Consider the following 19,063-nt stretch of genomic DNA (forward strand, 5'->3'; position numbering starts at 1 on the left):
AATGAAAACTGCCATGGAGGGACACCTGGGTGGGTCAGTTGGTTAAGCATCTGCCTTCGGCTCAGGTCATGATCCCAGGGTCCTGGGATCGAGTCTAGCTCGATCTGGGATGTGTCTGGCTCCTTGCTCAGCAGGGAGCCTGCTTCTCCCTCTCCCTACCACTCCCCCTGCTGTGTTTCTCTCTCTCTCTCTCTCTCTCTCTCTCTCTCTCTCACACACACACACACACACACACACACACACACACAAATAAATAAATAAATAAATAAATAAATAAATAAATAAAATCTTTTAAAAAATGAAGATCTATCTCCAAATACAGTCACATTCTCAGGTACTGGGAGTTAGGACTTCAACATATAATTTGGGGGAAATGCAATTCAGTCTATAACACCTTATTAATAAATAGTTATATTATTTCCAACAATTTTGTTCTAAAAATCATATTGTAATAAAATCCTTGTGAAGGTTTCCTTATGGTCACACCTTTCTTTAGGGTATATATATAGTAGTGGGATTATTATTTTTTTTAAAGATTTTATTTATTTATTTGTCAGAGAGAAAGAGAGCACAAGCAGGGAGAGCAGCAGAGGGAGAGGGAGAAGCAGGCTTCCTGCTGAGCAAGGAGTCAGACGCGGGACTCGATCAATCCCAGGAACCTGGGATCATGACCTGAGCCAAAGGCAATCGCTTAACTGACTGAGCCACCAAGGCATCCCTGGAGATAGATCTTTAAACAGGTAATTAAGTTAAAATGAGGTCATTGGGAGTGGGCCCTAATTCAGTATGACTACTTATAAGAAGCAGACATGAACAGTTACATGAACATGAACATTCTTGCCCAGCAAGCATGAGGAAACCATTTCTTTTTAGATGACAACAGAGATCAAGTGGGAAACCTGGACTTCTAGCCCCACTTGGCAGTAACAAGGTGGTGCCATTACCGATTCCCTGCAGAGTGGTGTCAGAGGATGCCAACTGAAACAAGGTTTCAATAACTTCCAGAGTCACAAAATGTCCATGCTTCAGTTGAAAATCACTTGTCATACCACAAATGAATGAATTACAAAGATAATCAATAGATGATGGAGATGTTAGAATTAACTCCACCAAGACGATGGAGATGTTAGAATTAACGAATAAGATTTTAAAGCAGCCATTACTAAATACTTCAGTGACTAATTATTATCATTCTGGAAATAAATGAAAAAACAGAAAGTGTCAGGAAAGATATAGAAAATTTAAAAAAATGGACATTTTAGAACAGAAAAATATAATATAAAAACAAAACAAGAACATCCAATAGATAAGCTAAGTAGAATGGAAGTGCACAGGAAGGACTTGGCTAACTCATGAAGTATTAAAGACTGTGTCTTCCTCTTAATTTCTTTAAAAGGCAAAAATATATATACTGAATTTCAGATATTTTGCTTAAAAACTGTACAGGCTCTGGCTTTGAATTTTGTCCCTTCAGAATTTTTTTTTTTTTGATAGCAACAGTTATGGTATAGATCACTTGAATCAGTCAAAGATTGAAATGACTGGTTGCTGGGTTGCAAGCTCTGTGAAGATTGACTTATTTCTAATTTGTGCTTTTTTCCTACATCAGGGCTCTTAACTGAAAGCCTGGAGTGTTTACCAAAATTTCTTCTCCTTGGCACACCCAGACATTTTTTTTCCCCCACAGTCCTATAAAATGTCAAGGACTTTGCTTGGCTTTCTGCTCTCAGTAGGCATTTTCTAGTTAGTGTCTTCCCTACACTTCCCTTTGAAGCTTGGACTTAAACAAATGTCTTGACAAGAAAAAGACATATCAATTATGAGGCTCTCTGTGGTTCTCTTGTCTGTGGGATTTGCCTGCTTTGGTAGCTCTTCATTGTAGTTTTTGTTTCCACAACTTTGTGGGACTGCTAAAAGCTCCAGACTGTTACTTTCCTAGAGAGAAAGAGATGGTAGAGAATGGCCCCCATACATCTCTATATTTTCCTTCTCATAGTGATGTTGACCCCTTAAGTCACGGCTGTCTTGTTTGATTGCTAACGACTGCAGCTACCTGCAACATTTATGTTGCCATTTTTCTTATTGTTTTACCCAACATTTATATGTTTTCTTGGCCAGTGGGTTGGTTTGATACAAGCTACTTTGTCATTGCTAAAATCAGAAATCCTATAGTCAATATTTACACTAAAAATATTGATAAATAATTACAGGAGGCTGATTTACAAAATGTATGTGAAAGAGACCAAAGGGTTTTATTTGACCACAAACAATATAACCAAAATATTAGAGCAGAGAAGTCAGAGAGGATAATCTATCTGTTAGGCTCAGAGACTAAAAAATGAAGTTTTCAAACCTCTCACTAAGATGATGAGAGACTAATAAAATTATGTAACAGAAGAAATATCTGAGTGCATGGAGCATGTTTGGCTTGGATAGGAATAATAATAGGTAGATGTTAGGAGTGGAATTAGAGGAAGTTTTATTTGAAGGTTGTAATGGGGAAGGTGTAGAAATGATCTGAGTTCATCTTTATACCTAGAAAATTCAGGAATGCAGATTTTGCTTAAATTGAACATTGAAACTTCCAGCCCATAGGGCTGTCCAACAAAGCCCTGGGCCCTTCCAGAAAGCAATCCCTTACTATTTAAGCTTATATTAGACGACCACAGACACAATGTTATTGAGAAAGTTTTTTCCATTAGGAGGTGAGTTGCATTAGGTAGAAAAGCAACAACAAAAATAATTATTCTTTATTGAAAGCAAATGATATGCCTGGTGCTCTGTAATCACCTTACATCAAATATGCATTTAATCCTTTATTATTTTCACTTTACAAATGAGGAAACTGAGGCATAGAGTATCGATAGTTGGCTTAGGGTCAAACAGCTAACAAGAAACTGAGATAAGACCTAATCCCAGGCAACCCGCCTCCAGAGACCACACTCTGATGCATCAAACTATACTGTCAAAGTGAAGATATTTTTGATTTCATGCTTTAAATGGTTCAGAAATAAGTGGGGTATAAACAACTCACAACAATATGAACAATGTGTATTTTATTTGTTTATCATTAGGATAATGTTGCAAATAACATGGTTAACATAGTCATGGATTCCAGGTTATTTGCTATGTGCTTTATTTACAGAATCAGTATAAGACGCAAGAAGTATGCTCTGATAGAGTTGATTGTCTAAATAACACACTCACAAGAAGATATACAATACTATAGTGGTATATAACATTTGCCTGTGCATACACGTGTGTGTGTGTGTGTGTGTGGTGTGTATAAAATAAATTGACCAGGCATGTAGAAGTTTTATGTCTTTGGGTAGCATTATATAAATATCATAGTAGTGGACTTGATGGAACTTTGAAATGTCATTTAATACCACTTTAATGCCAACTTTGACTATACTGGTAGATTTATTACAATAATTTTAAACCGCATGCTTTTGGAACTTGCCAGGCAAAAGATTCTAAGGTCCTTTTTGTTATCCAAATGATTGTTTTCATAACCCTTGTCTGAATGTTCTGCCTTATTCACAACTGACATCTTTCTATGGAAACCACAGCTGTAAAGCTCTACTGCTATCCCAAATGCAGGCAGGGTTCACCCATTACATGTTTGGACCCATTTAATGCTGGCCAGTTAACAAAAATGGACCATTTCCTAAGTCCATTTTGTTATAATTTTTTGTGTGCAATCTTTCAGATGTTGAAGAATCAATCATTAATTTTGCCTCATGATTCCTGTGAGGATGCACATAAAACTATTTTTAACCAAAAGTCAGCATTAGACTTATTATTTTTGAAAGTTTATCAAAATAACATTAAGAAGTGCTATCCTACCTCAGTGCAATTATGACAGCTGACCCCCTTAATTAACTCTGTAACTACATTTCATATTTTCTCATAGTGCCTTTGACGCAAATGTTTCAGGGTTTACTTTAAAGACTGTTTTCCTCTTTTACTTTTAGTCTTCAAAGGAGTCTGGAATTTCAGAAGACTGTCAAAATGTGTTGAAACATATTTAAAAGACTGCATATTTTTATGGATTGGCATAGTTTGTACACGCTATTTTCCAGGTTGTCAGCTACATATAAACTAGGAAAGGGTTCTGTGGGGGGGAAATACCATAGTTGTCAGAGGGCAGAGGGGACTCTCCAGTGTCTTTGACTTTTCTCCAGGAGAAATTAAAAGAAGAATTCATCAAATGTGAATGTTAAGAACTCAGAAACTGGAATGTTTGTCCAGAGCCCCAGGCCTCAGAGCAAGTGCTCTTATGCTCCTGGGCTCCAGGGGAAGACTGAAGCCAAAGTCAACATGAGCAGAAACTCCATCTGACTGATGCTGTGGAAACAGCTGTGAGCACTTAGCTGGAAAACCACCTCAGATTCCTCTCCCAGAAAACACTGATGACATGGGAGATGGGGAGCAGGAAAGCTCTGTCAGGGTCTCTCTTCAGCTGTGGTCAGAAAAAAATCCTTTTTTTCCCCTGAAAACTGTAAATAGATGGGTTCAGTCCTGGTCATAATAAACCACCAAAAAAGAAGAGAAAAGAAAAGAAAAGAACAGAGAAGAAAACCAGCAAAACAAAACAAAACTTCTTTTCCTTAAATTATCTCATGTCTCCTCCTTTCTTTGCATATTAATCGGTATTTGGCTTAAGTCATCTTTTATGTGGATTTTTTGGGTAAAGGCCCATTTGATCTTAGGTTCATCTTCTACATGAAATTGGATAGCATTCAGAATAGCATTAAAGACCAACTTTGCTAGTGAAAGTTTAATTTTAATAAGTTTTCAATTTGTAAGAATAGCCATAATTCTTTTGGTTGAGATTTTATTTTCCTCTTATCATTCTCCCTGGTGGCTTTCATTAACTGTTTCTTAGCAGGAAATAGAAAATATTACATGACAAAATGAATAGATTTGATCCAGTCTGGGGAAAGTGAATTTCTTCCCTTGTGATCACAGCTTTAAAAACCAGCATGGTCTTCTAAAGAAGAGCTATAGGTAGAGTGGGTAAAAAAATCTTAAGGGGAAAAGGGAAGTGGAGATAGCATTATTGCACTTCTGAACATTCTCAGTGTTAGAAAATGGTACATAGCCAAAGTATGCAATGTTGACAATAAGGTATCTGGACCAGACAACAAGTGCTATTTATAAATATACACCATCAAAAATTAGTTTGTCTTTCTGTTTAGGTACCTATTTAATTATTTAAATTTGATAATTTTATGATAAATTTGATTCTGGGCTCAAGTGTCAACATATAACATGGATTATTAAAATAAATGGTAAATTTTAAGCATGATTTTTAAAGTGATTTCCATAATACTTATAAAGTAACTAGTATCATTCTAAAACAGTATCTCAAAAGGTGAATTTCATTCATGTTTTCAACAAATATTTTTTGTGAATAGGCACTATTCTAGGCTGACAATATAGCAATAGACACAGCAGACTCCTTTCCCTCATGGAGATCATACTGTAGTAGCGATGCAATATGTAATTAAAGAAATGAATATATTATAGGTCAGGTTTATATAACTGCTATGGTGAAAAACAAAATAAGGAAAGGCAGAATAAGGCACATTGAGGTTGGCAGCTGCTAATTTATATAAGGTGCTCAGGAATGGCCCCTCTAAAATAGTCACTTACAAGCAAAGACACGAAGTAAGATGGAGAATCATGTCATGTGTCTGTTGGTCAGAAAAATGTCTGAGGCAAAGAGAGAAATAAGTGCAAAGCTCCTGAAATATAAAGATGCTTGGGTTATTTGCGAAAGTTCAGGTGACCAGTTTGGCTAGACAAACAGAATGGAGGGAGACTGACAGGGCAGCGGGTAGTGGGCCTTGCGGGCATCTGGCTTTTGGTCTGAAATGGAAGCCACTGGAGGGCTTTGAGCAGACGAGAGGCCCAATTTAACACAAGTTTCAGGATCCCTCTGGCCTCTGTGTGGATAATAGAATATGGAGGCAAGTGTAGAAGGAGAGGAATCATAGGTAGAAGGGAGGAGAGGCTTGGAACTGGGTCGTGGCAATGAAAAAAAGTAAGAAGTGGTTGTATCTTGAACTTACTTTGAAAGTAGAACCTATAGAATGTGCTCATGATTTAAAGAGGATTCAGAGTTGACTCCAAACATTTGATCTGAGCAAATGGAAAACTAGATGGAAGGCTTTTGAGGAACTGAATTGCTTTGGAAATGTTAGGAGATCCTTCAAATGTCTCAAATGGCTAAGAAACTGCAGACAAGAAAAGTATATGCAAGTTGATTTTAGGGGGAGGCATAAAGCTTCCGGGTCTGGGTGAGAAGAATAAAGTAGAAATAGCTAATGATTGACTCTATATAGGGATTAATTCAAGGTACTGAGCCAAGAAACGAGAAAAAATTGCTAGAAAAGGAATAGTTTATCAGGAGCTTTCCCAGGACTAGAATATAGATTTTCCAAGGCTAGACTATCTTCTGAAAGCCAGAGTATTTACTTAAAGATGTGAAGACAACTGATAGGGTATGGAGGGTTCCAGCAAAAGACATCCACTTACTAATCTCCTAGTCAACAGTGGAATGTAGCTACTCAGAGACATACAGGATAACACTGTGCTGTGATCAAGGGCTCTGACAACATGCAGATGAAAATCCTGGCTCTGCCACTTATAATTTGTATGACCTTGGACAAGACATGTGACCTTTCTGAGTTCCTTCATCTTTAAAATAGTAGTCGAAGAATTAAATGAGGTAATGACCATAAAATTCACAGCACACTGCTTGTCGCAGAATAAATTCCAATGACTGTTATCTGTATCACCACCAGCCCTCAAAGATGCATCCAAGCAGGAGTGAGATTTCAATGATCAGGGCCCCAGTAGGCTAGATAGAGCAGAGAGCATGTAAATCTCCCTTTACCAGCATGAAAAAGAACAGCTGCTTCCCATATGGAAATAAGATGTTTGGAATTTTTCATGTTATTGCTTTTTTTACGTCTCCTGAGTTGTCACCCAAAAAGACTAAAACACTTCAGATGTAAATGTCATGGTTTTGCACTTCTTGGAAGAATTTGAAAGGAATGTGTATTAAAAGAATTGCTTTAAAACAATAGAAATGCATATATCTTATCAAATAATTTTCTTATCAAAGCAGTTATTGAAGTATGAATTTTATAATTACAATTAAGAAGAAATATGAATGCAGACAAGAAGGTAAAATGAAAAGCGGCAGGAGTTGTAGTGTTGTGGAATTATGATTTTTTCCTCAAAAAACCTTATTATACCATATTTTGTATTATATATTTAATTACCTATTTTTATATATTTATCATTTATATATTACATATATACTTATATATATAATCATATGTACATAGTAAAATGCCTAAGTGATTATATATATCAAAATATGAGAGTGGTTATGCCTTGATGGTTATGGATAATTTTTCATTTAATTATATTTTCAAAATTTTCTATAGTTTTTTTTGTAACACAATTTTACCAAAATTAACAGCTCTGTTCGGAGCTAGTCAGAATAAGATATATTCTTATGCCAATTTTACTAATAAATGGCAAAATATTGATCTCCCAATCAAACATCCATAGATGAAGTTTTATTCCTCAGAGTAAGACAATTTAGGTCTTTTTTCAAGGTTCTTCATGGAAAAATATTGTAAAGGCTACTAATTAAGTATTGACTTTATTAAATACCCATTCATTCACTTACTCACAGTAAATAGGAGTCAAAAGTCACCCTAAATGCATAAGTAAATGAGATCAGAGTATTAAATAAGATGTAAATGACTAATTAAATATTGACCTATTTGGTATAGTTTGAGTGATTCTGTTTCTTAGGTCCTCTCAAATCAGAAAATCTCTAACTTCCTTACAAAAATTAATTTAATAATGACTAAATATTAAATTATCTGACCAAGTCAATGTTATTCCTAGTATTCTTAAATAACTGAATAATATTCACTTGTTCCTATAAAACTTGCTCTCAGTTCCATCTATAGATTATCCAGTGATCTAGCCAATCTCTTAAGCACCATCTGGCAATTTCTAGGTAGGGATAATTGATGGGAAATAGACACCTATTGTAGTTCATGGATGCCCTGTGCATCGCCTGAAGCTGTCTGCAATGATACTGTTTCCATATAAACCTCAAAAAGCCTCAGAGCATATCAAATTTCAGATAATGGTGACTATCTGAAAGACCTTACCCTGTTTAGTATTTTTGCTAAATAAAATTACTTAGCCTTTAGCAACTGGCGTCTGCTATAAATGTCTGTGTAAACATACATAAGAATGTTCTAATGTTGGGTTTTACTCATATTACCCCTAGCTAGCAAGAAAACTTCTCATTTAATAATCTGTAAGTCTCATGGAAACTTATTCAATATATCTAGAGAAAATATCATACAACCCTAAGAAGCCTTAGGAATAAGATGCTATCAAAGTTCTACATGCAGGTCTGGACATATTAAAGTGCTTTGTGGATGCCAATGAGCATGACGTGATAACAAAAAAGCAGGTAACTTTATGTCCAAGGAAAGTTTATCCTCATAAATTTTAGTGAGAGTCATGGATGCTAATTAAGGCCAACTCTCAAGGCCAAATGTAGTTGGCCTTCATCAATCCACCTGATTCAGTACAGCTGTTTCCTAAGGGAAACTGGAGGCATGCAATTTGTTCTCACAGGATTTGTATTCTGTCTTATTTATTCATGATAGATCTTTGGGTTTAGAGGTTACATAACCATATGTTTATAATATCATTAGTTGACCACATAATTTATCTATTACTGACCATGTAAGTAATTTTTAGGGACCATATCAATAAAAAAAATTAAAAAAACCTCTTAATGATATAAAATGTGAGTAGCCCAAATGCCTTAAATTGGATCATGTAGGAAACTACAGAAATCACATCGTTTTGCATTTCTGGATTTGGAGACAAGCCACAATTTGAGAACACTCAGGAAGAATTAGCAATGCAGACTCTGCCATGAACAACACAATTCAAAGAGTGCTTTCCTGAGACTTTAAAAATTGTTTGGCAAGGAGAAGGGGAGGATGGTGAAAAATACAATTCAGAAGGTGACCTAACTAAGACAGGTGAGAAATACACTTGAAAGCAAAGTGGGCACTTTTGCTATTTGAGCTTAGGAATAGTGTGATAGATAATGCAGGTTTATGGAAGGTCTTATGGTACAAATAACACGCGTTGCTTCCAGGTTGATAAAAAGTTTGAATAATAACAGCCAGATTCCATTATTATTAAAACTATTCTCTTTCCACAGTTGTAACTGGATTAGAGCCCAAAATTCCAGAGCAGTGGGTCTTAGGAGAAATAGTATGTAGAAATGGAGCATTGGCTGCTTAAGAAAACAATAAAAAGGGACACAAGCATAAGTTTATATGAAATTTCACACTCGAACGAACTGCTTTTCTTTACCCTCCTGCCATCCTCTGGAGATCCAAAAAATTCCAGGTTTTTGACTCAGTGCCCATTAAAAAAAATGCAGTTTAAAACCTTTTTTCCTCAATGTTTTAACAAAAGGAATGTTGCCCTTATAGCTGTCAAATGTGGGGGTTACACATATATTCCAGTGAATACAACTCGATACCACTCAAAATATTCTTAGAGACTACTTTTCAGATTTCATTCTGGATCCATTATAACAACATAGAGAAACTTTCTTTTCTCCCTCCCTTTCTCTCTTTGCTATAATGCTGACATAGTCTTTCACCCATACTTTTGTTTAAATGAATTTTGGCTCCTTCCAAAAATTAATCCTCTTCCTTCAACACATGACCATTCACCACTAAGGAGAATTAAAAGGAGAAAAACAAAGAAATGTGCTAGACATAAGAGGAAATCTGTAAGAGTAGTGAGGGTATTAAAATGGTAATCATATCCCCACCAAGCTGTGACAAAACTGAATAGAACAGAACTCATTTGGAGCTGTGTTAAAAAGTTAATTTAATTACTTTATAGTCCAACCTCATAAATCTAGAGATTAAGGACCTAATATTTCTTTTGTCTGATCATCTGATCGTGGAAGTTTTGCTCACTAAAGGAAATCAGACACAAGTAACCCTCTTGCTTTGTGTTTATGATAGTATCATTTTTTAAATAAGAAAACAGCATATTTTAAAAGATATTAGTCCAAAGAAAAACAGAATTCTGTATAAAATAACCAGGAAGATTATTGTTGGATGACCAGTCAAGCCATATGGCTGATTATGATTAGTGGGGGATGATTATGATGACTCTGGAGGGCTGGCTTTAGAGGTAGTGAGGGCATATTCTATAGGGTTTCAGTCCCAGCTCTTTGGCTTACTAGTTTTATGATCAGGAACAGGTCCTTCACATTCTCTGTGCCTTAGTTTCTCCATCTCTAAAGTGGGGATAATAAGTAAGACCCAATAGAGTTGTGAAGGGTCTCATGAGATAATACATGTGAAGACCTCACAACAGTGTTGAGCGTTCATGTGTACTCTACACATATTACCTTCTGTATGATTGCTATTATATATGAATAGCTGAGTATGCTTTCTTGGCCAAGGGCAAAGAGATTTAAGAAATAGTAGGAGTAGAAAGTAGAAAAATCATATAACAAAGAATCTTTCTCCAGAGATTTCAAGTAAAATATGTCAACAATAAGGATAGTCTTAGCTCTGTGTCTCAAAGTTTCTTTTCTTTTTTTTAAAGATTTTATTTATTTATTTTTTTGAGAGAGAGAGTGGGGAGAGGAGCCGAGGGAGAGAGAGATTCCCAAGTAGACTCCACACTGAGAGCAGAGCCTGACACGAGGCTTGATTTCACCACCCTGAGATCATGAAGTGAGCCCAAATCAAGAGTCGGACACTTAACCTACTGAGCCACCCAGGCACCCCTCAAAAGTTTCTCTCCTTTCTTAATTAGTACCTTCTAAATGAGTCGTTTTTTGAAAATGACTGAAACAAAAATATAGAAACTATATATTCATGCTGAATAACATAGAGTAGAATAATAGCATTTATGTATCTTTAAGTATCTGAACATATTCTATGATTAAATCTTCTCCTTGGTGAATTTTAGTTAGTTCATAAAGATACTAACTTAGATTTTCGACATTCAAGTGTTTTGGTATTTGTGGAACCCAAGTATTTGATGGATGCTGGTACCTAGAAGTTATAAAAAGTTTCAAATGATGTCCTAAAGTAGAACTGTAATTATATATACAACACAATGATTGATGACAGTTACCATTAATTGAGGGCCTATAAAATGCGAGACACTGTTCTTTTCACTTAACATGAAATAACTTATCAGAACCCTAATGAGCTGGATACTATTTTTATTCTATAAGGTAAGGAAATTTTGGCACAGAGAAGCTAGGGAATTGGCCAACATGACATGGATGTGACAGAGCTAGGATGTGAAACAGAGTGAAATTCCCCAAGCAAGCATTTCCCAATCCTCCTGAAATAGTGTTCTATACAGGATGCACACTTCTTCCCTGAGTGTCCTGCCTGTTGAAGTTGATGGAGAGAAATCAATCTATGGTAAGACGATAGGATGATAGCCTTTAGTACTGATGGGTTCCTTTTGTTTATTGCAGCTCTGGCCCACAAAGCTGCAGCAGGGGCATCAGTTATTATTACTATAAAGACACAGATGCCTGGGGCAGAAGCCATTGCTTCCCGAAGTAAGAAGCCTCCTTGCATATTCATTACCCACATTTATACATTAGTCTCAGCCTATCTGGAACAGAGACATTCTTCTACTTTGTAGCCTTTCTTGTAGCTTCCCAGGGTTCTTTCCTAAATTGAACGAAGGCCTCTAAGCATCAGCTTTGGAATTGCCATGACTAATTGTCTAGGAGATTTTTGTATTCAAGCAAACACCAGGACTGACATCCTAAAACAGAACATCATAACCTTTGTTGGCTGATTCCCCTGGAGATGATTAATGGAGACACGACTAAATACACTCACTGACTATAAAAGCAAATTAGGAGAAAAAAAAAAAAAGGCCATTGGGCAGGGGTACCAGCAAACCTTCCAGGGCAACCTGCTTTATGACTTGCTAAGAAAGGCATCGATGTCTTCCCTCAAACACTCACAGATGGTTTAGAAAATCACCTCATGGTAGTTTTATCATGTTGGAAATAAAGTTTTATAAAGTACTTACAGAAGACTCTCAGTCTCGTCAGTATACTTTTAGTATATAATCTGATTCCTTGATTAATCCCTTTTGAGATGAGGACAAACACATGGCAGGGTGTGTGGGTGTAACTATTGTATCTACTGAAATACATAACTGCATATCAGGTGAGTGATAAGGGATACAGGCTTACTAAAGAACGTTGCTAGGTTCTAAGGGGCCCCGCATATGTATTGGCAATAGGTTATGTTGTTGCTGCTACCTTTTTCAGCTAGAGCAATTTTCAAAATATAAAACAGAAATAGGAACCATATGGATACATTTATACTGAGTGCAGCCCTTGGGTTTTAATGTAGAAGCGTTGGCATGTTTATTTTTAACAGTATCGAGAAATTAATGAAATAAAATGAAACTTTACCCTTATAGCCAAAAGAAATACATTTCAAAAAAGGAACACATTACTTAATGTTTTTATTTTAAAGATTTTACTTATTTATTTATTTGAGAGAGAGAATGAGAGAGAGAGAAAAAAAAACAGCATGAGAGGGGAGAGGGTCAGAGGGAGAAGCAGGCTCCCCACTGAGCCGGGAGCCCGATGTGGGACTCGATCCCAGGACTCCGGGATCATGACCTGAGCCAAAGGCACTCACTTAAGCAACTAAGCCACCCAGGAGCCCATACTTCATGTTATTTTTTATGACATTTTACAAATTTAGGTGCAGATAATTTAATTTAGGACATTTACTGTGAGTGGTTTAAGATTTAAGCTTAGTTCTTTCATTTGTAAATTTGAGATAATAGTTGTGAAGAATAAATGAGAAGATATAAGTAAAATATTTAGGAGAATGTAAACAACTTTATGCATACTGAATAAATGTTATCTATTATGTTTCTAGATTAATATGACTCTTTTCTAGAAAGGTGTCATCATTAATAAATTTTGCTGAAATAACTGAATATCAGTATGGATAAGAATTAATTAGATTAGTTCTCCACATTATTAAAGACAAATATATCAAATTGAAAAAGATTTAGAGAAAATCTAGAAAAAATTGGAATAACATTTTTGTCCCTATTGGGAAAATTAGATAAATTACATAAAGAAGAAAGGAAAAATATAATAAAAGACAATATGACCAGATTTCAATATATATAACTTTTGTTATTATGTTTGATTAGCTGATAGAAGGTAGGCTCACCGAATTTGTAACAGCATAAATAAAACAGAATAGCACACATAGTAAGTAACAAAATTAGGTCAAAAATATAGCTTGACAGCCACTATGGTGTACTCAATCCAACAAGATAGAATTCAAGTGAACAGGCTATAGAATGGAATTTGGGGTAAATTTATTTTGAATGAACTTACTTTAGGTGAAATGCTTAGCAATAATAAATATATCATCTTACATTTGAACTGGATGTTTGCTGTCATTAATAGTAGGATGAATCAATCTGGTACATCAGTTAGAATGAGTTGGCCAACAAATACCAAAAGAGCTTAAGAGGAAAAATTATCCCACCTATCAAAAAGTCCCAGAGTAGGATGGCTTTCAATCTGGTTGATCCTGTGGTTGCAATCATCAAGAACCAGTGTTCCCAACTGAGTGTTACTGGAGTGGTTGGGGGTGGGAGGGATGGGGTGGCTGGGTGATAGACATTGGGGAGGGTATGTGCTACGGTGAGCGCTGTGAATTGTGCAAGACTGTTGAATCACAGATCTGTACTTCTGAAACAAATAACGCAACATATTTTAAGAAAAAAGAAAAAGAAGAAGATAACAGGAGAGGAAGAAAAGGGGAGTATGTCAGAGGGGGAGACGAACCATGAGAGATGATGGACTCTGAAAAACAAACAGGGTTCTAGAGGGGAGGGGGGGAGGGGGATGGGTTATCCTGGTGATGGGTATTGAGGAGGGCACGTTCTGCATGGAGCACTGGGTGTTATGAACAAACAATGAATCATGGAACACTGCACCAAAAACTAATGATGTAATATATGGTGATTAACATAACAATAAAAAAATTTAAAAAAAAGACTAGAAGGTAATATATAATAAAATAAAAATGTGTTATATAAGACAGTAAGATTATCGATGAATTAAAAACAAAATCTAAAGGAAATCTAGATAAGAAGTGGAAAATTTCAGCTTAGTACAATACTGAAGAGTCTCTGATACGAGTGGGTTCCATTCACCAGGCAACTCTAATGAATCCCCTGTCTTTGAAATGTGCCTCCCTTAGAGACTCAAAGCTGACACAAGCTCTGGGAGCCTATCCTGGTCCTGCTCCTTATCTAATCCAAAATGTTTGATGTCCTCTCTGCTGATGGTTTCTAGGCATGTGCTTTTCGAAAATATGTAATTGAAGACACTCACCCACATAGAGATTTTTATGAATTTTCATAGACTGTAGGAAAAGATATGATTGTCATCTTATCTATAAAAGGGAGAAAAATCCTTGACAAATTATTTCCCTATGATTATGTATAGTGTTGATTCTTTGTTGAAGTATTATTATTATTTGTAGTTTTTATTACCTAATGCAGTTTCTTTTTGTTTACCAGTTACTAGAAACAGAAAGGCCAAGACTAAAAACAGTAACCTATCATTGACAGAGCCAAGGGAAGAGCTTTACATTTCATAAGTTACTACTGTTATTATTTTTGCCAATCATGGAAAAATGGTGCTAACTTGAAATAATTCAAATGCATCAGATAAATTTAAGAAACAACTTAGCTATCAACTTTTAAGTGGAAACACAGTATAGCTTAAAGTCTATAATATAAAGGATTACTTAATAGCACAGGTGTGCTTGGGTTATTTTTAGCTGCGTACACAACTCAAAGTTACATAGCAAAGAAATTGCATGTAAAGCTCTTTCTTCATAGTCTAGTTATATCTATTAACCTTTCCTGCATGTTAAATGAATTTGTTCTCAAGTTATTTAGGAGTTCCCATTATCTTATATATAACTTTAGAAATGCATCCTGAACCAAGAGGCTTGCTGCATGGGTGTGTTGTGCTGAACAAACATGAAGAAAACAAAAAGACCTTAATTAGGAGAAAGACTATAAGAACCCAAATGTAAGAAAACAAAGGGACAATAACAGAAAAACAAAAAAGAAGGACTAACTGAACATAATGAAAAAATAAAAACAAAAACAACAAAAAAAGGACCATAAAGTAGTTGTTTGTTAATTTTAGACATGCACTGAATACAGTTGTCCCCCCTTATCTGTGGGGGTTATGTTCCAAGACCCCCAGTAGATGCCAAAACTATACTACAAACCATATATATACTGTGTTTTCTCCTCTATATACATACCTATGATAAAGTTTAATAGGCACAATCAGAGATTAACAATAATGAATAAAATAGAACAATTATAACAATATACTTAATAAAAATTATGTGTGATCTCTCTCTCAAAATATCGTATTGTACTGTACTCACCCTCCTTCTTCTTGTGATGATGAGATATAAAATGCCTATGTGATGAGATGAAGCTGGGAGAATGACATAGGCATCATGACTTAGCATTAGGCTACTGCTGACCATATATCAGAGGTGATCATCTGCTTCCAGACCACGGTTGACAACTGCTGGTAAATGAAACCATGAAAATCAAAACCTCAGATAAGGGAGGAGTACTGTACCCACATTCTACAAAGCTCTATTTCGGGTATTTTATGATGCCATGATGTATAAAACCATTTCATTTTCTGCCCCAGTGAGTTCAATATTGTTACAGAGAAGAAAAGTGACCCTTATTATATGCGTTGCCAAAGCTCATTCTTGCCCCAAGTAGTGGATTGGTTTCACCTCATTCCAATCAATTGATAGTTACTTCTAGCCCAGCACTTTGAGGAGGATTCTGAGGACCCTCTGGCTTTGGCAACCATGAAAGCCTCTTGGCCACATGGTGGAGGAACAAGGAAGCCTCTCCACGCATGCCCTCCCTTCCTCCTCCTTCCCTCTCTCCCTCCTTCTCCCATCTGTGCAGCATACACAGACTTGCAAATACACACCACAAACCCTTAGAATTTCTATTTCCATTGTGCAGAGTCACAATAACCAGGAGAAGTAACAAAAAACTCTAAAAATCCAACATATGACCCCCCCAAAAAAGCCAATATGAACTATCCAATTTATATGAATACTAAAACATTTTTTTTATCAGTGTCTGGTTTAATGTGGATTAGATTATACCAGTGGCTCCCCTCTACTCAACCCACCTCCTTTATTTTTATTTTCATTTTCCTTAATTTCAAATGTCTTTGATGGTACTGAATGGAAAAGTCCCCTTGTCACCAGTGATTAAGTGTTACTATTAAGATTACCAAGATTGGCTGGGCATCTGCTCCTAAAAGATGTACTTTGGGAATGGCAAGATTTTCAATTTAGTTTTCAAGTTCTGTTGACTTCAGAAAAGATTCAAAATTTTCCCTGAAATAAATAAGCCAACTGCTGTTCTCACTTTCTATAAATTATTGACAACAGAAACACCAAATCATAAATGAAGTAATTTACAAAAACATATTGCGTTTTTAAAAATAAAATGAAGATTCCAAACTCAAAGAACATTTCTTCTCTAATTTTCTGTTCTGTCAGATATTGTGTGGTATCTTTGATATAATTTTGGCAGATAACAACTTTCCTTATGTGAAAACAACTGTCCTGTGAATTGTACATGATATCTAAGGATTTTTTTTTAAACAAAAGTGTCTGGATTGATTGTGTCTGTAATTCCTCCAAGTTGTAAATATCTCTGTCTAATGGTTTTTAGCCTGTTCAGTTTAATAGCAAACATATCAAATTTTTAAAAAATGAAAGATAAAAAACAACAACCCTGTGAGTCTGCATAATGTTTTGAATGGGCGAAAATAAATCACACCATAACAATTCTGCTTTTTTATTAAAGGGGGAATCTTCCGTTGCCATAACCACAACCTCTCTAATTCCACGAGCCAATTACAGGGTGTGAGGTAATAATGCTCTAAAGGGGAAATGCCATTCCGCTGACCTCAGAACTAGAGGGAATAGGGGCTGGGTAAACAGCATAAAATAATAAGCATGCACAGTAAGTGAGGTGAAATGGAAATAGAATGTAATTATAACACCTTTGATTGTCATGCTTTGAATTTACTGAGCTGTTTTTCACCGTGGCTGTCTGTGTGCAGAGAATGGCTTAAATTCCCCACTATATACACCTCCTCAAATGTTTTCATCCAGCTAACTCAAGTTAGTTATGATCCATTTTGATGGACTTCAGGGAGTTTTCAAGTGGATTTCTTCAATACCAACTAATCAGTTGATTGTTTGAAAACACTCCTACACACTCTTTATAACTGTTTCAAAAATTTAGTAATTTACATGTACAAAGAATGAAAATCATACTGTATGCAGATAAAGACAATAACACCCTTTCTTTAGAGTGTATACCATTTCTTCTTTTGTCTTCCTCAGACTGTAGTGAACATAAACTTTTTTTTTTTTTTGAGGCAGGAAGAGGCAGCAAGAGAGGGAGAGAGAGAATCTTAAGCAGGCTCCATGCCCATCGCAGAGCCCAACACGTGAGTCGATCTAACGACCCTGAATGACTTGGGTGGAAATCAACTGACTGAGCCATCCAGGTGCCTGGTGAACATAAATGTTCACCAGCAATTATGTCTGTTCCAAGAAACTTACCACTCATTGCCTTAATCACAAGTCTTGTGTGTGTGCATGTGTATGCTACTCTAAGTGCAGAGAACAGGCTTACCCATCTTAGTACCCTTCTTGTGGGAGTCGTATAGTACTTGTATCTAGGATTACAAATACTGGGGATGCCTGGGTGGCTCAGTCAGTTAAACATCAGACTCTTGATTTCGGCTCAGGTCATGATCTCAGGTTGTGAGATTGAGCTCTGTGTCAGGCTCCCTGCTGGGTGTGGAGCCTGCTTAATATTCTCTCTCCCTCTCCCTCTGCCCCATCTCCCACCTCTCCTCCTCTCTAAAAAACAAAAAAAAAAATTTACAAATACTGGAGCAGACTGGCTCTGCAACTGACTATATAACATCTCCGAGTCCTGGTTTTCTCACCTATATTATGGAGATAGCACAACCTACCTCACAGAATTGTTAAGATGTTAAATAGTATAATATCTATTATTATGTTATATATACATAATGGTTGGTTATTAGTGATTACTCAAAATTTGATCATAATTACTAACCATAATATACAAAAAAGAAAAAATGAGACAAGATGTTTTAGATTAGCTGACATATCACTTAGGCTCCTAATAGGAAATCAATGATAGACTCAAATCGGAATAATTTGAGAATGATTCATTTACTTGAGGACTTATAACTAAGGTATAGGAGAGTATGGGAGAATTATAAGGGGAGTGCAGAGACCTGAAGGGATATACGGAGCAATAGGTTACTGGAGCCAGGGCAGGGTTGAGACCTATGGTGTGCCATCTAGTTTTTCTCGATCTGTTCCCATTGTTCCATATAATGCATTGCTCCTTGTTTTAACATTTTTAACCCACATAATTCCCTGTCATTTCTTTCCATGCTCTCCAATTAGCTTTTATAACACATAATCTTTATTTTGATTATGGCTGCTTCAATTCTTCCCATATCTCAGGCCAGAAACATTCTTTGTTTCTTTCTTTGTTCAATATGTAATGAGTGACCTTGATTCCTTGACTAGGATTTTTCCTGCAGTCCTCAGCCACCACCCCTTATCAGTCCTTGTTATCACCAGAAATGGCACCATTTCTGGAATCACACTTTCAGTTCTAACACTCTACTCTTTGACCACAACTTCCTGTGCTTTCCAGCTCTCTTGCTCAGGCTGGTAGGGCTTTAGTAGGTAATGGTTACTTCCCGCATTAGAGAAGAAGTGTATCGGCCCTGTCTTCTGAATGTACA

The 19,063-nt window shown here is 36.1% G+C and overlaps 1 long non-coding RNA gene across 1 annotated transcript; it reads right to left on the reverse strand.

Moving 5' to 3' along the window:
- Positions 1–4,881: 4,881 nt before the first annotated feature.
- On the reverse strand, positions 4,882–16,108 carry LOC141372901 (uncharacterized). Its single transcript, XR_012378420.1, has 3 exons — positions 15,991–16,108; positions 15,597–15,745; positions 4,882–5,007 (listed from the first exon to the last, which is right to left on the reverse strand). It is a non-coding gene; the product is annotated as an uncharacterized lncRNA (long non-coding RNA).
- Between the last annotated feature and the right edge of the window lie 2,955 nt (positions 16,109–19,063).

This window comes from Callorhinus ursinus, unplaced genomic scaffold (assembly GCF_003265705.2).
Source record: "Callorhinus ursinus isolate GAN/ISIS: 27379988/994484 unplaced genomic scaffold, GSC_fseal_2.0 scaffold6, whole genome shotgun sequence".
NCBI lineage: Eukaryota > Metazoa > Chordata > Mammalia > Carnivora > Otariidae > Callorhinus > Callorhinus ursinus.